General features: G+C 46.1%; 1 protein-coding gene across 2 annotated transcripts in view; it reads left to right on the forward strand.

Annotated features, from left to right (window-relative positions):
* PKIB (cAMP-dependent protein kinase inhibitor beta) overlaps positions 1-23311 on the forward strand; it is a 78445-nt gene that overhangs the window by 25925 nt on the left and 29209 nt on the right. The window contains exon 2 of one of the 2 annotated variants that reach the window (XM_060258682.1): positions 2844-2928. The exons of the other annotated variant lie outside the window; for it this stretch is intronic. The gene's annotated coding sequence lies outside the window, so the exon portion shown is untranslated. The remainder of the gene's footprint in view (positions 1-2843; positions 2929-23311) is intronic. 2 annotated transcript variants of the gene reach the window in all.

Raw genomic sequence — 23311 nt, forward strand, 5'->3', positions numbered from 1 at the left:
GCTACATTAGTAGTTAATCCTGAAATAAAGGCTGAACCAGATTCCATTCTTTATAAACCAGTTTTCAGAAGCAGAAGAAATTACTGAGAATATGATGTATTTCAATGATAGGTGACTGCTTGTTAAAGTGCCCATTTGTGGCGGGGGGGGGGGGGGGGAGCAGTGTTAAACTATAGTTCCAAGCCTCATGGCTGTTTAAGAATTTCGGTGTTCGTTTATGTTTTACTGTGGTGATCTTCTGCAGCAAAGATTAATCATTCAAATGAAAGTACAAAAAATAGTCTGGGTTTATTCTAAAAAACACAGTGAAGAAAAGTACATGTCATTTGTACATCCACTCTCCTGTTAATTTTGAATAGTCAAATATACTTTGAAATCTGTTGGCCACAACAGGTGCAGTTAAAAGTTGAGGTGGAGAAATATTTTGCTTCCACTTTTTCATTTTATCACTGTCTACATTGGTAAAGTGGATGCTGATGTATAAACATGCCAGGAGTCTAATCAAGGATAGAATACAGAGAATCATAACAACTAGTAAGTCTACTGGAATGAAGATAAGAATAGTTATGGGGTGACATTTATCACTGGGTAAAACATTCTCTTCCTTGAAAAAGTAGTCCCAGTGGCTATGTTTGTTTGAGAAAAATAGTATTTAGAACAGCAGAAAAACAAAACATAACTCCAGTTTTTCTACTGAAAGCAGTGATCCCTCCTCTTAGCGAAAATGCAGATTCCTGATAGTTGAGCATAGGATGCTGGTTCTAGCAGGATTAATGTTGCCTAAGAGAAGCAGGGGGCCACTTGTTCTCTTCCTTGAGTACAAGACCTTGTAACCCTCATCCAAATAGATCTGCTGGAGTGGTCACCAGCCCTTCCCTGTCTCTTCAAGTAGGGTTGCCAGCCTCCAGGTGGGATATACAAACACAAATGAAGGAGCAAATGTGATATGAGACAAATAGCAAAAAAAGAAAGACACTATCGCAAACGCAATAGATACCCATGTTACAAGCGAGATTGAAAGCTAGTGTTCCAAAAATTTCTGTCGTAATATTGCATCAAATTGCTGCTATCAAAACATTCATATAATAGAGAATTGTGTCAAGAAAGCTGTCAGTTCTACAAATATACTTCAACAATGTCCATATACATAATTAAAGATGTCCATGTATATAATAAAGTTCCTTTAAGTAAATCCTGTTCAAAGGTGATTATCCTGTTCAATGATGATTCTGCTAACAAGCCAATGTAATTACTGAATCCAATTTTCTTGCAAAGAGGGAACTAATGATAGCTTCAGACTCTATAGCTTCCCACTCCCAAAAAATCTTCAGATTTAAAATGTGCTTGTACACATAGGTTGTTGTAGGAAAGCCCAATCTCTCCAAAAGTCCCAGCTGATGAACCCATTGACCTGAGCTGCTGAAAAGAAATATAATCAATATTTGAGATTGCCTGCTTTTAGAACTGATCTCCAGCTGGCAGAGATCAGCTCCCCTGGAGAAAATGGCTGCTTTAAAAGGTGGGACTCTGTGGCATTGTATCATGTTGAGGTCCCTCCCCTCCCCAAACACTACCTTCTCCTGGATCCACCCCCAAAGTGTGCAGGTATTTTCTAACACAGACCTGGCAACCCTAGTGAAGAATCAGAAAGAGGGCAGTTCTCATTTCTGGAAAATGTATATTCTTCTGCATTATAAAAGTTATTTGATAAACAAAAAGGTATGCATTTTTAAGTTTTTAGAAACCAGGAACATTATATTTTTGTTAAAGGAGAGGGCAATTCTTAAAGACCCTGTATTTTATCTGCTTTTCTTTTTGCTAAAAGCATTGTTCACTGTTGTTTCTTTTATGTAGCTTATATTCTCTCCTTCCCTGAAAAAACACACCCAATAGCTGTACTCCATTTAGTTATTGTTTGACCTAGCAAGCAGTCCAGAAACCTTTTTTCAGCAATAGGAGTGATGTCTTGTGATGGGATAGAACATTGTACCTGGACCAACAGCAAAATCTCCTGAGTCACTGATGAGCATTCTCTCTTCTCCCCTCTGCTGTGTGTGAGACACAACTTAAATCTCGTTTAACATAACTGGCAGAGTTGCTGGAGAGATCTCAAACTAAATTTCTATCAGTCAAGGCTCATAAGCTGGTTAACCGGCAGGGTGTTTTTTTCCAGCTTCACTTCTGTTAGGTACACTGATGTCTGTGTTAAGGTTACATCCACACATTACTAGATACTGTGCTGTTGTTGTTCAACATCAACCATCCTTCAGTTCCTGGATTGTGTTGCTTTGCATACACAAGAAAATCCATTTGTGAAAATGACTCTTTCAGCACAGTGATAATATTTAACTACCCATGGATGCAGCCTTAATGAGACTTTTCATTATAGCCCTAAATTGTTTTTCTTGTTATTCATTGAATTTACACATTGAAGCTAACTGGCGATTGTATTCAGCGTTTACTTTCGCTGATAAATTCTCTTCTTATCACAACAGATCTTGGGTCAGACCTCTTTAAAATGAGCAAAGAAAACAGCAAAATGATATTCAGACCTTTAAACTCTCTGTAGTAGAAGACTCTGGCCAGCCAGAATTAAGCTTTTTTGTATCCTATTAATGTCACCAGGAAAGAAAAGTGTACACTTGTCTCTTCACTGAAACGGATTGGACTTAAAAGATGCTTCACTGAGAGGGACTGTAGTATCTATAATTTTCTGCCCCATTTCCCAATCTTTACAACATATATTGTTACCCCATTTCTTACACTGTCATACAAAACTCATAAAAAGTCAACATTCTCTTTTTTATCTTGTCTCTGTCATTGTCCTTCTCTTTGCATTATAGTTGTGTTCAGCTGAAGCTTTGTGCAGCCAGGTATAATTAGAAATCAAGATAGGGAAAGAGAACATCCATCTTTTTCAAAACATTGGTGAGACTGCAAGACAACAGCAGGGCAGATGATAAATATGTCCATTACCTATCTAGATGGGGGATGATTGATGGTTATTTGTGAAGCTCTGATCCAAAATTACTTTAATGGTAAATGCCAAAAGAAAATATGCAGTGACAAATTTATCATTACAATTGAATAGTAAAATCATGTTTTATCCATAATCCTCAACTGTTCTCCATGTATACATCATGTCATATTTTTAGCAGTGTGCATAAAAGTCAAGTGTCCTTACAAATTAGGTTGAGAAATCATGGTACTGAGATATCATAAACCCCTGAACAAAATCATCTCATAAAAGAGGCTGGATCTCAGGATTCTAACAGTCATTGTGATAAGTAGAGAGACTATCGACCACAGGGAAGAAAGACTACAGAAAGTTAATAACCCTCTGTCTACCCAATGTCTATTCCTTCCTATTTCATACTCTTTGTAGTGTCTTGTTGACTAGATAGTGGAGATGTATATTTTTAATAGGTATAGCACCTAGCTCAGCATAAGTATAAATAATAATAGGCAGGGGGGAAATGTCAAAATGCAATCTATGGTATTTGATTAGGATAATGACAGCACTTATGTCTCCCAAACTTGACTAAGTGAAATAGACTTTACATAAAGAAAGTATTTGAAACTGATCTGACAAAATGGTACAGTTAGGGGAAAGGTTTTGACAAATTTATTTTACAAATTCTCAGTTGTTCCTGACTAAGGGACATGTCACTATTTCAGGGATATAAACATTGTCACTTGGAGCCTCCTCAAGAGTAACTAAAACCAAAGGCAAGTGGTGCTCACTAAACTCAGCCTCTCTGCTTAGTTACAAGAAGATCAAATATGGTAGAAGGGGGCTTGGTCTTGCAAACATAAATCAGACTTAATCTCTGTAAGATTTATTTTGTAAACAGTTTGACTAGAAGGAGGATTTTATGCAAACTGAACACTTATGGAAAGAGAGTTGCTTGATGAAACTGTAGCAATCAATGGAATATAAGGGTGCATATTTGGAACATGAGGGCAGCTACAGTACATCAAACCAATGGTCCATCTACTCCAACATTCTGTTCCCCATAGACAATCATGTTGCTTCCAGGCGATGTACAGACAGGACATGGAGGCCAAAGCATCCCCTGTTGTTGCCCCTCAGCACTGTTATCCAGAGAGCTGTTGCTGGAAGAATTTTCTTTCTAGCCAAGAGATAAGCTGAGGAAGGTCATGCCGCCACTAGCAACTGACTGACTAGAGGAGTGATCACATTTCGAAAGCTGTTGGCTAGAGCAATGTGCTCAGCCATCTGGACTGAAGTTTTAATAGTAATGGCTTTATTGTTCTTTCTTTTTATGTTTACCTTGCCACATCACATCATACAACTTTACATTATCGTATATTTACTGTTAAAGATAACAATGATGGGAACAAACACAGCTATATAAATACTGTGATCAAACTATAGGACAGACTGAATCATTGCACTTTTCTAAAGTGGAGAGACATAAAAATTCAGTAATATTTTAGCTTACAATATCTTACTTTTGCTACCATTTCCCATTTAAATACCCCATTGATTCTCACAATTGCTTAGATAATTTATTCACAAATTCCCTCTAAAGGTTGACAGAGCTGCCTTTATTTTTCTTGCGTATTCTGTTTTCCTGTCCTTGTGCATTTTGTGCTGATAGTTAACTGCTTACCATCTGGGTTTTCAAAATGTCAGGAAGATTCCCTGGGGCAGCAGGGGTTAAAAGCCTATGAAAGCCAAAGCAACCTGAAGTGCTGGGATAGGGTTGCCAAGTCCAATTCAAGAAATATCTGGGGACTTTGGGGGTGGAGCCAGGAGACTTTGGGGGTGGAGCCAGGAGACATTGGGGGTGGAGCCAGGAACAAGGGTGTGACAAGCATAATTGAGTTCTGGCCATTACATTTAAAGCACACCTTTTAAAATGTCTTCCTTCCATAGGAAATAATGAAGGATAGGGGCACCTTCTTTTGGGGCTCATAGAATTGGACCCCCTTGTCCAATCATTTTGAAACTTGGGGGGTACTTTGGGGAGAGGTACTAGATACTATACTGACAATTTGGTGCCTCTATCTCAAAAAACAGCTCCCCCAGAGCCCCCGAAACCTCCAGATCAATTTCCCATTATACCCTTTGAGAATTGATCTCCACATAGGGAATAATGAAGTGCTCAGCAGACGTTCCTCCCCTCTCTCCCCCCCCCCTTTTCTGGTGACTCTGAAGTGAGGGATTGGCCTCTCTACTCATGAATTGCAGCCAACTTCTTCCAAGTAACACAGACACCCCATCCCAAGAGGAAGCCTTTTCAATCGGAGACTGGAGCCTCTGGAGAGGGAAAAAACCACATGGTGGCTTTGGGGGCGGGGCTTCCCCCCGCCGGCCTGCTGACTGGGGGCGGGAAGGAGACTGGGAAAGCGGAAGAAACCCTGCTGGGACCTGGGGATTGGCAAGCCAATGCTGGGATAACAGGGGTTTGTGGAGGGCAAGAATGGGGGTGGAATTCAGGAGAGCAATTATGGCTCTCTAACATGAATCTAGGCCTGCCATATAGACAAACGTAAAATTACTGTAAATTGTTGGGGCTATAATGAGTCCGTAGCACAATATTCTGAATTTTATACTTTCCTCCTTATGGTGGTCTTTGTCAGTCTGTGAAATCACTCCTTGTATTCGAGAGCACTCTTTCTGCTCTCTCTGCTTTGTCTTTGTTCTGATATCATAATGTGACTGTATTGCTTTGGGGGATCATAGTAGAGATTTGTGACTGTTTATGTGAGATCCCTTCACACTTTGTGGAGTACACATGTTGGGTCTGGGTCCCCACCTGTGTCCCACTTAAAAGCCATATTTGACTTGCTGGTGCTCTTCTGCAGAGTTTTCCTTAGTGGTCCCTCAGCCAAGTAGTGGTCCTGCTTAGCTTCTGAGATCAGACAAGATTGGGCTATTATCATAACATTCTGCATCCCACATGATAAGAAGCCCCTCAGATATACAGAAATATAACCTGGAATTTAACATGCTTACTTTGTGTATTCACTACTTGTATGAATTCTGCTATCCCCAGACATTCTGTTTCTTTCATAATCTGTTTAAATGGTCACCATAAATGCAATTCTCTATGATCTCTGCATCCTTCAGGTTCTCAACCCATCCCTCTAATCTCTTAGTACTTCAAAGCAGCCAGATGTTGTGCTGCTTGTGAGAAAATAATGCAGTTATCTAAGTAAAGTCATGCTCTCCAATCCAGAGAGACTCCTCTGCTATCTCCTTCTTAGCATAGCTAGTAGATCCATACATCCCACTTCATATCAGTCTCAAATGTTTTCGTGTGCAACTATTTTTTGTCAAGAGAAGGCAGGAGAAAAGGTGCCTGGAGCAGATGAACATGCTGTAAACTCAATGAGTTGTGTTATTATGGAAGCAAGCTGACACAAAGCATATTTCAGGAAATACTGTCACAAAATGGCAAACCAATGAACCACGCTTCAAGAAAGATTAAGCAAAACTGAGGTGCATGGGTTTGCTTTGAATGAGCAATATCCCATCAACTCACCCACCTCCCTGCTCTGCTCACTTTCTGTCTGTGTGGGAAGCAGTGAACCAAAGCAGAAGACAGCCTTGTGTTTCTGATGAATTAAACCCTTGCACTGTTAACTGTTTGCAAATTGAAGTGATGGAAGCACTGCTACAGGGATAAGTGCAGCTTTCTTAATTACATGTCAAGTGGAAGACTGTCACTCAGCAGGAATTTCACTTGCAAGAAGACTTTCCAAGGCCAGTGCTTTAAACAGAAGTGCATTATGATAGATGCTTACAGATGCTAAGAAGAGGAAGGGAAATTAATTGTGGTGAGCAATCATTAAAGTGTAACTAAGACCTTCATCTACATCTGTGAGCTGGGAGCAAAATAATTACCGTAAGTGAGCCAAAGTACTCTGCCACTGCTGGAAGTGTCCAGAGCTGTCATCCAAAAAACAGTGGCTTACAGAGGTCAGGATATTATAGAACTGTACAAATTTTCCCAGTAAACAGAATTATCTTCTTCGTGGTCTCTGTGCATCACACTGATGGGAGAGGCGCCGGCGCCGATCACGATCGGTAACTTCAAAGCCGCGGATTTCCGTGCCCTCGTCCCGGTGCGCATGCGCAGGCACCCCCTCCTCTGCGCATGCCCAACGGGACGGGAGCGGACATCCCACCAGTTCTTTTCTGACCGCCTTTGAGATCAGTCGATCTTTCCTACGGTCGGTGGATTACTTACTTCAGCCTTGCTGGTTCTTCCAGTGCGGATTCTTCTGGCGTTATCGCCTTCTTTTGTCTTTTGTGAGTGGGGTGGAGTGTTACTTTTGTTATTTTTCTCTAACTCTAGTACCCTTTCCCTTCCCTTCCCTCTTTCCCCCCCCCTCACCCCCACGCTTTCGCGTATGGAAAAGCGCTGGGGCTTCTTTAAGCGGTGCAGACGGTGTGGCAGCAAAATCGCCCCTCCGGACGGCCACACCCTTTGTTTGTTGCGTCTGGGAGAAACACACAAACCGGACTCCTGCACCCATTGCACGAGGTTTTCCAGACAAACCAGGAAAAACCAAGCAGCTCGTCTCGCTGCAGCCTTGGTTGTACAGGCGCTGTCTCCGAGGAACATGGCATCCTCAGAAAGCGCACCAAAATCCTTGACGTCGGTGGTCGATACCGACAAAACCTCCATCGACGCCGATCGCCTCCTGAAAAGAGTGGGCTCGGCTTCGTTATCGGAGACCTCTACGCCAGCGAAGAGGTCCAAGGAGGATAAAGGAGCTTCTGCGGGGTCGAAGAAAAAGTCCGACAAGTAGAAGCACAAGAGGGTCGTTGCGAATTCGTCCCCAACATCGCTGCCCGACCTAACAACTCCGGTCCTGCCACCCTTGAAACTGCTGGCCTCTCTGCGCCATCGACCGAACTTACCAGCGCTCGAATCGATGCCGACGCAGATAGCGATCTCGTCCGACTCCGACCGAGATCTGGAATCGGCGCAGCGCTCGGTGAGAGACGACAGCCCTTCGGACCTCACTCAGGAGGAGAAGGACAGCTCTCGGGATCGATCGGAGATGGCTTGTTGGGAGCGATCCCACAGCGCACAGAGAGTCTCCCCTCTGACGCTGAGACGGGTGCCACAGCTGGACCAGCCGAAGACCTCCCAAAGGGACCGATCCTGGAGCCCTCGGTATCGACGGGATCGTCGATCATCGAAGGAGAGATCCGCGGAGGACCGATCTCCTAGGAGGCACCGAGAGGTTTCCCCACGACAGAGAACACCGCCACCGCTGTCATGGGACCAAAGGCAATGGCAGTATCTCTACGGGTCCTGCCCGATGCCATCCATGTTTCCCTGGTTCCCTCCTCGTCAGTCCAAATGGTACCAACGTTCGGAAGCATCATATCGTTCGAGGACATCATACCGTCCCCCGAAATGCAAGCCATCGGCATCGATGTCGAAGCCTCCGATCGAGGAACCAGTGAAAAGGAAGAAGTCTCCTCCCACTGAAGAGATTGTAACCCCGGAACCGATTCGAGGTCGACCCACTCAATCGGACCAGTCGGAGTCCCCGGAGCGCTCACCGAGATCCTCGGAGGGCTCGATGCAAGAGGAGCAGCTGTCCTCAGAGGAGCTATCTCCCCCCACCAAGGTCGGAGAAGACCAACCTATCTCCCCTTCGGAGGACTTGAAATCCTACGGAGAGCTGATAAAGAGGATGGCTTAGTCCATATCTTTGTCGACTATTCAGCCTGTGCCTGTCGTTACCGATAGCGTATTCGACATCGTTCAGATGGATACATCGACGGCCGTAGCGCTTCCATTGACCATGGTCAATGGAAAGCTTCATGGGACAAGCCTGCCTCCACTCCTATTACATCGCGGAGGCTTGATCACATGTACCGTATTCAAGAGTCCTCAGCGGACTTTCTCTTTAACCACCCTAGGCCAAATTCAGTAGTTGTGGCGTCATCCTCCAAGGCCAGAAAGACCCACGCCACCCCTCCAGACAAGGAGGGTAAGAAGCTAGATGGTCTGGGACGAAGATTCTACACAGCAGGAGCGCTGGGCCTGAAAGTAGCCAACTACGCTGCCTGCATGGGGCGCTATCAATACGCCCTATGGGACCGTGTATCCACGCTACTTCCGGGGCTTCCAGAACAATCCAAGAACGCCCTAAGGAAAATCCAGAGCGAGGGTATGGCATTAGCCAAACAGCAGCTAAACTCTGCAAAGCATGCGGGGGACATAGGCGCCAAGACCCTTACGTCGGCTGTGACTCTTCGGAGACACTCGTGGCTGAGATCCACAGCTCTACAGACAGACACCCAGGCATACGTCGAAGACTTACCTTTCGACGGAAAGGGGCTATTCAGTGCCACCACCGATACGGTGCTCCAAGACATGGACAAAAGCATCCGTACCTCCAGAAACCTGGGGGTCCCAGCATCGTCCAGGCAGCAAACCAAGCGTCCATGGTCGAAAACGTGGAGCAAGAAACCCTTCCAGAAGCAATCTGGGGACCAACAATGGAGGCCCAAGACCACGGCCCCATTCACCAAGTCCCAGTACGGCACAAAGGCCAAATATTCGCCTACCTCCTCCCAGTCCTCCAGGCAAAAGGGGAACAGGCCGGCCAAACAGGGCCTTTGACTGCCCCCCCTCCCCTTATTACACCCCCACCAATTCTTCAGACCATACCCGCCTGTGGCCCTTTTTCCGAGCATGGTCATCCATAACAACAGACCACTGGGTGCTGTCGATAGTCCGGCTGGGCTATCTAATCGAATTTCAACAGGAACCAAAGGTTCCAACATTCGTCTACACTACCCCGTCTTCCACCCTCCAAGAGGAAGTGAGGACTTTGCTCGAGAAGAAGGCCATAGAACCGGTCCCGCCAGACCAAGTACGGCTGGGGTTCTACTCCCGCTATTTTACTGTCCCCAAGCGGGATGGGGGCCTGCGGCCCATAATGGACCTTCGGGGACTCAACGACTTTATACCACACCAAAAATTCCGTATGACGTCCCTATCCAACATACTCCCTCTGCTAAACCCTGGAGATTGGATGGCCACATTAGACCTCCAGGATGCTTATTTTCACGTAAGCATCCATCCGGCTCACAGGAAATTTCTAAGGTTCGCCATTGGGACTTCGCATTTTCAATACCGTGCACTCCCCTTCGGCTTGTTGACAGCTCCAAGGGTGTTCACAAAGATTATGATAGTGGTGGCGGCCCACCTCAGGTTGCAGGGCATAGCAATATACCCGTACATCGACGACTGGCTGCTGGTGGCCGGGTCCGAACTCAACCTCCTACAGCATATCTCCACCACCCTGAACCTCCTCCAGCAGTTGGGGTTGCGGGTGAATATGAAGAAGTCCTTCCTCCATCCATCCCAAAGGATCCAATTCATTGAGGCGATTCTGGACACATGGCAGTGCAAAGCATTCCTGCTGGAGAAAAGGGCAAAGGACATTATGGACTTGGTATACACGTTCCAGTCCAGCCAAACTGTAACTGCTCTCCAGATTCTGCGGCTACTGGGACTAATGGCAGCCACTACTGCGGTGCTGACGTTCGCCAGGCTACACATGAGAAGTCTCCAGTAGTGGTTCCTGAGACGCTTCCGTTGCGGGGTAGACTCTCCACGACGCAGGTTTTCCATCCCTCAGGAGATTTTGGCGTCACTGACGTGGTGGTGTCACAAACACAATCTGTTACAAGGGGCGCCGTTCCACAGGCCACGGCCGACAATGACTCTGACCACAGACGCATCCCTATGGGGATGGGGTGCACACGTCAACGGTCTTTGTGTGGGCAACAGATGGCCCAGGGACCACCTACAATATCATATCAACTTCCTAGAACTTCTGGCGATTCATCATGCCATCCTTTCCTTCAGGCCACTGCTGACAGACAACACCACAGCGCTGGCCTATATCAACAGGCAGGGCGGCACGGTGTCTCGCAAGTTGTGTTTTCTAGCGTTGCAGGTATGGCAGATCTGCATGGAGATGAACACTTACCTCATCGCAGCTCATCTCCCGGGCGAGCAAAATGTATGCGTGGACTTTCTCAGCAGGGGAGGGGCGTCCCTGCACGAATGGGAACTGAACTGGACCTTCCTCCAGCCGGTCTTCCAGGAGTGGGGGACTCCGGAGATAGATGTCTTCGCCACCCGCGACAACAGAAAGTGCAAGAGCTTTTGTTGCCGGGGAGGGAGAGATCCCTTGTCGTTGGGGGATGGCCTTCTGCTTCGTTGGGACCGCCTTCACCTCTATCTGTTCCCCCCGATCCCGCTCATCACACAGGTGGTGCAGAAACTGTACACAGAGCGTCCGCGGGGCATTCTGATCACCCCCTGGTGGCCCAGGCAACACTGGTTCGCCCCCGTGCTGCAGCTGTCCAAGGGCAAGTTTCACCACTTTCCAGGGGCGCCGGATCTACTTTCCTCCCAGCAGGGCAGGATAGTCCACCACGACGTCCCGCATCTGAAATTGACGGCGTGGAAGCTCGGATGAGCGAGCTGTCAGAGAGGGTGCAACATGTCATCCTCAACTGCAGGAAGGAGTCGACAAGAAAATCCTACGCCTACAAATGGGCTCAATTCGCAAAATTTGCCTCAGAAGGGGGCAGAGACGCAAGAAAGGCGGGCCTTCCTAGCATCCTCGACTTCTTGCTCTCCCTGCTGGACAAGGGACTGGCAGTTTCCTCCATTAAAGTGTACCTGGCGGCCATTTCAGCCAATCACGAACATGTTGAAGGCCGATCGGTGTTTGCTCACCCTACTACTAAGAGCTTCCTAAAAGGGCTGGTGCGGCTGTACCCCTCTGTCCGGGCTCCTACGCCTTCCTGGGACCTACCGGGAGTTTTGGAGGCTCTCATGGGGAAGCCCTTCGAACCTATGGCCACGTGTTCCCTGCAGCTACTCTCATGGAAAGCGGCATTCCTGGTGGCCATCACCTCAGCACGCCGGGTGGGAGAACTGGCGGCTTTGCGATGTGACCACCCCTACCTACAGATCAGCCCAGAAGGGGTGCGCCTACGACCAGATGTGACCTTCCTACCGAAGGTAGTGTCTGCCTTACATCTAAACAAAGAAATTTATCTGCCAGTCTATTTCCCGAACCCAGCTACGGATTCGGAAAGACGCCTTCACGCCCTTGACGTGAAACAGGCACTCTCCTTCTATCTGCACAGGGTTAGACCTGTGCGCAAGGACTCCAGGCTCTTCGTCTCGTATGCCACAGCCTCTATAGGGCAGAGGATCTCCTCACAGAGACTCTCCAAGTGGTTAACAGAGACAATTAAGTTGTGCTACTTGCTACGGAAACGGCCTCTGCCAGGGCCTATCAGAGCTCACTCCACAAGGGCAATGGCCACCTCAACTGCATTCATGAAAGGGGTGCCCTTGCGAGACATTTGCAAAGCAGCCACCTGGTCCTCCCCGCATACGTTCATCAAACACTATGCGTTGGACCTTCAGTGGAGACAGAGTTCGTCGGTGGGCAGTGCAGTTCTGCAGTCGCTCGCCTATTGACGGACCACGCAACCCTCCTCCAGGTATGTGGTGAGCTTGCTATTCTCCCATCAGTGTGATGCACAGAGACCACGAAGAAGATAAACAGGTTTCCTACCTGTAACTGATGATCTTCGAGTGGTCATCTGTGCAGTCACACTACCCGCCCACCTTCCCCACTGCTGCGGGTCCGTCTCCAGGGCTCCTGCAGCGGTCAGAAGGAACTGGCGGGATGTCCGCTCCCGTCCCGTTGGGCATGCGCAGAGGAGGGGGTGCCTGCGCATGCGCACCGGGACGAGGGCGCGGAAATCCGCGGCTTTGAAGTTACCGATCGTGATCGGCGCCGGCGCCTCTCCCATCAGTGTGACTGCACAGATGACCACTCGAAGATCATCAGTTACAGGTAGGAAACCTGTTTATCTAGAAATCTGATCTTGAAATGTAATTACATGGCCACTTGATTTCTTTTCTATATTATGTGGAATCCTTGCCTTCTAAGGATAGAGAGCCTATAAAATACAAACATATATGTTTATTTTAAAAGAATCTTGATGCTTAACTTCACCTCAAGATAGTTAGATATATTACCTCTTCTACTATCTTAGATTTCCTTGGGGTATTTAGTGTGTGTGTGTTAATTTGGATGGAAAGCTTTAATATGATTGGTGCTTTTAATTGCCAGTTTAATCTATTTTATGAGCTTCTGGAGGAAAAAACCAGTTTTGTGGGTAGAGGAGTCAACAAGTATTCCATTTTGTTAACTAACAATCATAATGTTTGACACTTTGAATTCCTCTCATGATGACTTTACCTCAATAAGGAGAATTAGATTACTCACTTTGAAAAATCAAACTACTCAGTCACAGGATCCTGTGAATCAGAATTACTTTCCAGCTCTTCAGTACTATTGGATGTACAAAGTCTCAGACAAAAAAGTTTGCAGAGGATATAAAGAAGGACTTTGGTATCTTTGGGTAAAGAGGAAGGTTTGACAATACTTTGTGCATGTAACAGAAGATACATGGAGAAAAATGTCGAACTAATGGGGACTTTGGAAACATTCCATGATGGACATCCTATACCAGGGGTGTCAAACACACAGCACGCCGGCCACATCCATTGTTCCCCCCCAAAGGGCTCCAACCAGGCCCTCCAGCAATTGGCCATTGTTTGCTTCCTTCTCTCTTGCCTGCTGTGTTCGGTCGCCATTTTGTGTTTCTCCCCCGATCGGCCAGCCAGCCAGCAAAGCAGCCTCTCCCTGCTCTTTCCCTCTTCCCCCTCCCTTTTCCCAAAGGAAGGAGGCAAGAGGAGGAGCCTCAGCCAATGAGGGAGCTTGGCTCTACAGTGTTGAGTTTGCCAGGCTCAATCAATCACACTGCAGATTCACTAATCTAAGCCTCTCTTCCTTAGTGGCTGAGGCTCCTCCCTCTCCTCGTCACCTGGGGAAGGAAGAAAAGAGCTCCAGCTTCCTTTGCCCAGTCCTCACCATCAGGAGAAATACAAAGAAAGCACTTTTAAGACTAGCAACTTTTCATTGAAGGTATGAGCTTTTCGGCTTGCTGCAGAGAGAGAGAGAGAGAGAGATTCATTGGGCTTGTTATGGGTGCAGCTGGATCTTCTTCGTGATCTCTGTGCTTCACACTCATGGGATAGAACGCCTGCACCGATCCCCAAATCGGTACCTAAAAAGCCTGGGATTTTTTTGCGCTCAGCACCAGCAGGCATGCGCAGGCATCCCAGTACACATGCTCGCTGGCACCAGTGTGAGGATCCCACCAGTTCCTTTCTGACCGCTGCACTGAGAGGATCTCCTTTCATGTCCCTGGTCGGTCAAGTATTTCTTCTTGTTGTATATAGCCCGTTTGTTGTTTTCTTAGTATAGTTAGTTAGTTAATTGTTTAGACAGTGCTGTTAAAAAAAATTTGTTGGACTTTGCCTTTCGGGGCCCTGTTTTTCCCCCGTTTTTCCCCCCTTGCTGTGTGGGTTTTTTCTTAGCGTCTATGGAAAGGCGTTGGGGTTTTTTTAAGAGGTGCTGTTCCTGTGGAAAGAAGATTGCCCCTCCTGACGGCCACTCCTCCTCTGTCTCCTGTGTTTGGGCAAGGGACATCGTGTTGATTCTTGCTTGCACTGCCTGAGTTTTTTGAAACAGACGCGCAAGAATCATGCGGCGAGACTTTCGGCCGCGTTGGTGGAATCAGCACTTCATCCTCAGAAGATGGCATCGGGCCCGTCGGTACCGATGGGAGAAGACGCGGCTTTCCGAACACTCGATAAGGAGGGAGTCCTCATCGTCAGATTCCGAGGTCAGTACCGACAAGCCAGACAGGGCTTTGGAGTCTTTGCCAGTGTCACATACAGCTGAGGATCTTCCCATTTCGCCATCGAAGGATCTAAAGTCGTATGGGGACCTGGTGAAGAGGATGGCGTTCTCCCTCTCGGTGACACAACTGCAACCCGTCGTAGACGATACCGTATTCAACATCATGCAGCGGGATACGTCGATGGCGATTGCCTTGCCTGTTACGAAAGTCATCCTACAGGCAGTGAAGGAGCCCTGGGCAAAGCCGGCTTCTACACCTGTGTCATCCCAGAGATTGGACCACATGTACCGCGTCCAAGAGGCTGGTGCCAAATTCCTTTTCACTCACCCGAAGCCAAACTCGGTGGTCGTATCCTCCTCAACGAAGGCTCGCAAGACGCACTCCTCCCCACCGGACAAGGAGGGAAAGAAGCTGGATAATGTGGGAAGGAAGTTTTATTCAGCTGGAGCGCTGGGGGTTAAGGTATCTAACTATGCTGCGTGCATGGCTAGATACCAATACTCGGTGTGGGAACAACTCACCCCCCTCCTGTCTTCCCTAAGTGAGGAGAAGAGGTCTGCTGTGAAGAAGCTTCAGAAGGAAGGCTTTGCTGTAGCCAAGCAACAACTAGCTGCAGCAAAGCACATGGTAGATGTGTCAGCGAAGACAATCACATCAGCTGTCTGCCTTTGCCGCCACTCCTGGCTTAGATCAGCGGCTCTTCAGCAGGACACCAGGGCCTTCGTTGAAGATCTGCCCTTCAAGGGAGAAGGGCTCTTCAGCTCGACCACGGACAATGCTCTTCAGGAGATGGATAAGATCATAAAAACATCAAGGAACCTGGGTGTCCCGGTTTCTTCCAGGGCCACTAAACCAAAACAGTGGCATAAACCCTGGTCCAAGAAACCATACCAAAAATTCTCCCCAGAGCAATAGTGGAGGCCTCGATCTGCCCAACCTGAGAGTAGGTCCCCATACAGAGGGAACAATAGAAACCACTACGCTGCAGCTCAGACCACTGGCAAGTCTAAGGATGCTTGCCCGCAAAAGCAGGGCCTTTGACTTTCTGGTAGCATGCGTCACCGCCCCCACTTCTTCTATCTGCCTCAGCCCATTCCTTCAGGCCTGGGAGTCCATCTCTACAGACAGGTGGGCTCTTTCCATCATCGCGGAAGGCTACAAAATAGACTTCGCTCAGATTCTGAACCAATCCGTGGTAATCACCACACCCCCTTCCCCACCTCTGCTGGTGGAGGTGAGCAACCTCCTACAGAAACAAGCCATAGAATGGGTTCCGGTGGAGGCCAGAACGAGAGGCTTCTACTCTCGTTATTTCCTGGTTCCCAAAAGGGATGGGGGTCTGAGACCAATCATGAACCTTCGGAATCTGAACAAGTTTATTCTGTACCAGAAGTTCAGAATGTCCACTCTGCAAACAATTCTGCCCCTCATCAACCAAGGGGACTGAATGGCAACGTCAACATCCATCCTGCTTTCAGGCATTTCCTTCGGTTTGCAGTATGTTCCCACCACTTCCAGTTCAAAGCCCTTCCGTTCAGTCTGTCCACTGCACCTCAGGTGTTCACCAAGATGATGAGTGTTGTGGCTGCTCATCTCCAACTTCAGGGGATAGTCGTCTTTCCATACATCGACGATTGTGGCAGAGAGTCGAAAGAAAGTTTATCCAACCATATTGCCACCACTCCTTGTCTTCTTCACACCTTGGGTCAAGTTGGAAAAGTCACATCTTATTCCCATCAAGGACAGTTCAGGTCATAGGGGCTTTGCTGGATATGAACCTTCACTGTGCCTTTCTGCCTCAGCAGAGAGCGATGGACATCATCAACCTGGTCAAGCTTTTACAGAGTCGGAAGTGGGGCATGGCTCAGCAACTGCAGCGGATGCTGGGGCTGACGGCGGCGACTACAAGCATGCTGCTATTTGCGAAGTTGAGGATGAGAGGCCTGTAACTGTGGTTTCTTCGACAGATTCGACCCTTAAGAGACTCGCCTCGGAAGAGGTTTGTAATTCCAACTGTGACACTCCGAACACTGGAGTGGTGGAAATCAAAGGACAACATATGTCAGGGAGCTCCCTTCCACCTACCTGCGACAACAGTGACAATCACCACAGATGCGTCTATGTGGGGAAGGGGGGCTCACATGGACTCTCTGTGTGTGGGGGGGGGCCCTTGGCCTTCACAATTGACTCACTGTCATATAAATTACCTGGAACTGCTGGCAGTTCATTTTGCTCTTCGGTCTCTCTGCTCCATGGTGGCGGGGAAGGTTTTTGCCCTGTTAACAGACAATACTATTGCCCTGTGTTATATCAACAGGCAGGGCGGGACAGTTTCTCGACGGCTCTGTGCGCTGGCACTGGAACTGTAGTCGGAGTGCCTGGAACACGACATCTTTGTGAAGGGTGTACACCTCCCAGGCGTGCTCAATTTGCAAGCAGACTCGTTGAGCAGGGGTGCAGCTTCCCCTCACGAGTGGGTGATACAGTGGAGCTTCCTTCAACCTGTGTTTCAACTCTGGGGGTACCCTCAGGTGGATGTGTTCACCACAGCCAGAAACCGGAAGTGTCCTCTGTTTTGCTCCAGAGGGGGCACGGATCCAGAGTCATTGGCAGACGGTCTGTTGTTCCCGTGGGAAGGTCGGTTCCTATATCCGTTCCCACCTCTGCCACTGCTGACAAGAGTTGTCAACAAGATCGCAAGAGAGAGACCATGCTGCATCCTGGTGATACCTTGGTGGCCTTGGCAGAACTGGTTCCCGATCCTGCTTCAACTGGCGAGGGGGGTCTTCTACCAGTTTCCGGTGGAACCGGACCTTCTGTCGGCTCAGGATGGTCGTGTATTCCATCACAACTAATCCTATCCCTTTTCTTTCACTGTCTGCAGTTTGCAGTGGAGATAAAGGCTCCCCCAAATTCTGTTCAAGTAGGGAAAGGAGATCCTCAAGAACAGCATGGGGGCAAATGGAAGGGATAGCTTCACTTCAGTCAGAAAAATCTGTCCTCTTATTTTCTGCTGGTGGAAGTGCCCTGTGATTTTTAGATCACATTTAAAGTTCCAGTTTCTTGTTAAGAACATAAGGAACCCTGCTAGATTGCACCAGTGATCCATGAAGTCCACTATCCTGCCTCACACAGTGGCCAACCAGTTCCTCCAGAGGTCCAACAAATGGGGCATAGAGTCTAAGGCCATCCCTTGATGTTGACTCCTGTCACTGATATTCAGAGTTTTACTACCTCTGAACATGAAGACTCTCTTGGTCACAATGGCCAGTAGCTAGCTACTGATGGATCTATCTCCCACGAATCTGTCTAATCAATCCCCTTTTAAGGCTATATGTACCTGTGGCCATCACTACATCCTTTGGCAGCAAATTCCTTTGAGTTCTGGTATTTTGGGAAAGGGATAAAAAGTTCTCTCTGTCCACTCTCGCCAATCTGTGAATATTTTTATAAACCTCTGTCATGGTTGTTCATTATTGTTTCTGCTAGAAGTCATAAAGCTAGTGCCAACCTCTCAAATAAATAGTGGACAATGAATGAGGACTTTTAGGACTCTCTGGAGCTTGGGAGGAGACTTCATTGATATTAGTCAAGCATTTTGATGTATTTTTCTGAGAGAGTCTCAAGATCTGAGCATCATTTCAGCCATCTCCAATATAAATGAGGACTGAAACTAAGTTACTTTGTAAACTTCTGAGGCCATGATTTGACACCAAGCTTGCCTATATAGATCTCAAGTTTGGGGTGGGAAGGAGGGTTTTCTGTAGTTTAACAAACAGGATTAAAGCCAAGCAGACTTCAAAATATTATTGTAAGTAAAACTCAAGGTCAAACCCAAGTTGATAGATTATATAATTAGGAGTAAGGGTCATTGTGAAGAAAAACACAATAGGCTCTAGAAGGAGGCTCTGGGCAAGTATCCACCACCCTTGTTGTTTTCCCATTCACCCAAGTGAAGTCATTGACTCCCCCCCAACAAGGGGAGCTGATCTCTGCCATTTAGAGAGCAGTTGTAAAGACATAAACGACTCCTTATGCTGCATGAAGGTTAGAGCACACTTCTCTCACAAGCATCCTGAAGTTGTTGCCCATGGAACAACACAGAGGAAGCGCTAAATGTAGTTCCTATCAGTATGTACACACAGTTTTAAAATGATGTGTTTGCATCTTATACATTTTCCTTCTAATCTTCTAACATGTGAAGTAGTCTTGATTTTTCATAAGCCAAGGAAGAAAAAAGCTGTTTGAGCATATACCTAAGATAAACTGCTAGTATAGAATTCTGAAGTGTATAAGTTTTCTAAGTTTACTGTGATCACTACAAATCAGGCTTCTTGGTACTCCTGGAGCCTTACATCTAGCCCTGCCTGCAGGACATGTGCACTTCCTCCTGTGTGTGTTATGCATTTAGTGTGTAATATTGAGGAATGTACAGGAACATAAGAATGACTCATAGAGCTATTTGATGGCTGCCAAAAGTGATGCATGAATAATGGCTTTCAGGTCTGATTGACAAAACTAATGTATTCAGAGAATAAAAAGGAAAAAAATGGCTCACCAAGCTGCATCTTTTCTAGATTTCTTTAGCAAGGCCTATTTGTGTAGTATCCCCCCACACACATACACTCCCAAGTAATTTCAGATTTAATTTCCGTGTTTAGAGAGATCATGGAATTGTTACAATGGAATTGTTATGTATGCTTGAGAGGATTATGGATCAGATTGATTAATATTGAATAGCACTATAATCTGAGAATAATATTAACATTATCAGCCAGTTTAATATTCTTGAGTTGATCTGAGACTGCGATAAAGCCTCCCTCCCAACGTCTTATTTGCTGTGAGCAAAAAGATGTCCAAGGTTAATAAAATGACAGCTCTGTTGTTCTCAGCCTTATGTGCAAAATCTGACATGGGTAAGTGGAGCTTGGTTGTCCCTCCATCCTATCCCCACGTTGCTTGGATGCAGTCCAGTTTGACTGATGGTACTTCACTTGAAGTTAGGGCTACTAGCCTTCAGGTGGGGGCTTGAATTTTTATGGAATTACAGCTGATCTCCATATTATAGAGATTAGTTCCCTGAAGTAAATAGTAGCTTTGGACAGTACTCTGCATACAGCCCTCTCTCTTCCCTAAGCACCACTCCCAAATTGCCATGAATATTCCATAACAGTCGGCAACCCTAGTTGAAAGAGCTGGCACGGTGAATTCCCCAAGATAAGGCATTTATCACTTGTGCTTCTGCTGGATTCTGGGTTGGGATGGGAAAGAAGACCACAGATTTATACCCCGCCCTTCTCTCTGAATCAGAGTCTCAGAGTCACTTACAATCTCCTTTGTCTCCTTCCCCCACAACAGACACCTTGTGAGGTGGTGGGGCTGAGTGAGGGTGTGGAAAGTAGTAGATTTGCGAACTGCCTGTGTTTGCCCTTGCCAGTGCACTCGATGAAGAAATAGTTCAACACAGTCCACTCCACACTGTGCTACTTAAACTATTTACAAGGTTTATTATACAAATATATACAGCTCTCCAACAAAATGCACCGCCGGACAATCAATAATAGTGAGAGGGAATAGTTGGTTAAGCACAGTTCAGTTATATACATTTGCAGTTAATTGCTGAACCAATGAGGTAACAGCTGAGTCATGCTGAGTCAGTCCTGCACTCTTTACCTGGTTACCTCATCTATCTGGCCAGAACCAGTTTGCATAGGCCAGATCATCTTCAGTCCATCTACTTGACAGCTATTTGACAACAGCTGTCAGATTGCATTGCCTTATGCCTTATCAGATATTATTTCCAATACTGACACTCACAGCAGCTGCCCTTTCAAGGACAACTTCTACAAGAGCTGTGGCTAACCCAAGGCCATTCCAGCAGCTGCAAGTGGAGGAGTGGGGAATCAAATCTGGTTCTCCCAGATAAGAGTGCGTGCACTTAACCACTACAAACTGGCTCTCCTGGAGATTTGGGAGTTGAGCCTAGGAAGGGGCGGGACCATGGTGAGTATAGGTTCCATAGAGTTAGCCCTCATGCAGTCATTTTCTTCAGAAGAACTGACCTCTGTAGTCTGGAGATTAATTGTAATTCCAGGAGATCTCCAGGCCTGCCCTGGAGGGTGACAACATTTCCAGAAAGCCAGTCCTTTTTTGTAGGAAAAGCCCAGCAGGAGCTCATTTGCATATTAGGCCACACTGCCAGGCCTGGGAGCATGTGGCTGCCACATGGTGGGTCGGGCCAGCTGGAGCCCTGGCCAACCTGGTCCTGTGGGCTCTGGCACAAAAAAAGCCCTGCAGACAACCATTTACTAAGTAGCATACAGCTGCATAAGAAGATGTTCACCTCTAGTATTTGTTCATATGGTACAGAGAATTTCACTATTCCCCTCACTTCCATGAAATTTGAATTGTAAATGAACAGGACAGGGTAAAAATTATCACCCTAGATATTCGCTTGTAGTTCCACTGGTCCACAGAATTAGATCACACACAAACTATACATCATGTTATAACTTCTAGATGGGAAAAACACCCTAATGTGTCAGGAATTGGGAACTATAGCTATCTCATGTCCAGAACAATTTCTTAAATTCATTTATATCATGCTTTTCTCCCAATCTGAGGGATGCAGAACAACCTTCATAATGAAAACCAGCTACAGTCTTATTTCAGAAAAATACAGTTCAAATAAAAAGAACAGAGTGAGCCAGTTCCCAGTCATAATAACTGACCCCCATCACAAACTACCAAAAGCATACTGGAAAAGCTCTGCCTTGCAGAATCTCTGAAACCCTGCAGTTTTAGGAGTTTTCTAATTTTGGGCGATGCACATTCCATGGAATATAAGTGGCCACAAAGAAGGTAGCATGGATTAAATATGGCTGGGTTGGCCAAGTCTAAACAAGGGGATAATTTCCAAGCTGTATGAAATTGAGAAAAGGTACTTTTAGCCTCTTGATTTCTAGCTTTTCCAGCAGAAAGCTGAATCCAGTAGAATCTCCAGATTCTTAACTGAATTTGTGAATGATAAAGCCATGTCACTTAAGGTGAGTAATTTAACTTCCTCTACAATATCAGCCTGCCAATCTAGAAGAACAAGTCTGGATATCATACTTGTGCAGTAAACAGAAAGCACAAATAATTTGCAAAATATGTTTGTTTCTCTGGTACTCTCTGCAGTGAAGGATCTGACATGTCTTCCATAAAGAAAATAACTAGGATGTTCTTACCATGGGAGCATAGATATGTCCTAGTTGGAGAGACTGTGATCTTGCATGCTTTTTTTTTTGACAGAGGTACCATCATGGGTGAAGCTGCTGTCAACAGATAAAAAAGATTCCTTAAAGGGTCTGTGATGCAGGCACAGTGAAGTGTCCTAAATTCACTATGCACCAGATTAGTGTTGCTAAACGTATCACCATACATCAGAGAGTTTTTGGAGTGCATTAATAATATATTATTAAGAAAGCCCACACACTGCCAATGCAGTGCTTCTATTCTCTTAGTTGATACAATGTAAGGTATTGTCAACTCCCTTGATCTATTTCTCATCCTTTCTAATGAGGAGGCCAGCTTTATGGGCTCATAAATATACCTTTTCCCAAAGCAAACATCTCTGGTTAATATCTTTTCTCTTCACCACTGAGTAGTTTGTTGTCTGCTTTCTTTATTATACAGTTGTTTGTGTATGTATAATACCAAAGAGTTTTTCATTTGTAAAAAAAAATCAACATACTTCAGAATCATAAGGCTAAAATTATCTGGATGTATAAATATCTTACCTGTTAATACTGTCCACTGCAGCATCTGATTCTGTGGGTAGGGCAGGTGAACCATATTGTGCAAGTGGCATAGGCTATATATATAGCTTACATATCTGAATGCGTGCAGCATATCTTCTAACAGATTTGAGCAGGCTCTTGCTCATCTGATCAGCAATGATGACAGTTATAATGTAACAAGGGTATCAGTTGATATGCTGTTAATTCCAGAGGGGTATCCATGTTAGTCTGTTGCAACAAAAATAAACAGCGGTGTTGTGACCCTCTGAAAGACCAGCAACATTTTACTCTGGCATAAATTTTCATGGACTAGAGTCTGCTTCTTCGGATGAAATTAGCTGTCACCAAGAACGCAAAATTGTGGAGATGAATTACACTTGTCCAATCAGACTGGCTAGTTATATTTGATGCCAGCTTGTTTCATAAAAAGCTCTTTCTTTGAAGAAAGGAGTTAGTTTATCCTGCAGTTATGCAACTATACTTTGGTTTTTCATGTACTGTTTACCCTGTATGCTGGACTTTGTTTTAGAGCTGCTTGCAGGAATGCATATGATTGTACTATTATGTGGATCTGTTCTGCCAAGTATGGCGCATTCCTTCGGCACAAGCCGCTTTACTCGATGCAAAAATAAGTTCAATTGCCACAACAATCCTGAAGTTATGTGTAGCTACAACTGGGCACAGAGCAATGTGTGGCACACACGTACAGTAGCAT

Source organism: Heteronotia binoei, chromosome 1, assembly GCF_032191835.1.
Source record: "Heteronotia binoei isolate CCM8104 ecotype False Entrance Well chromosome 1, APGP_CSIRO_Hbin_v1, whole genome shotgun sequence".
In the NCBI taxonomy this organism is placed as follows: Eukaryota; Metazoa; Chordata; class Lepidosauria; order Squamata; family Gekkonidae; genus Heteronotia; species Heteronotia binoei.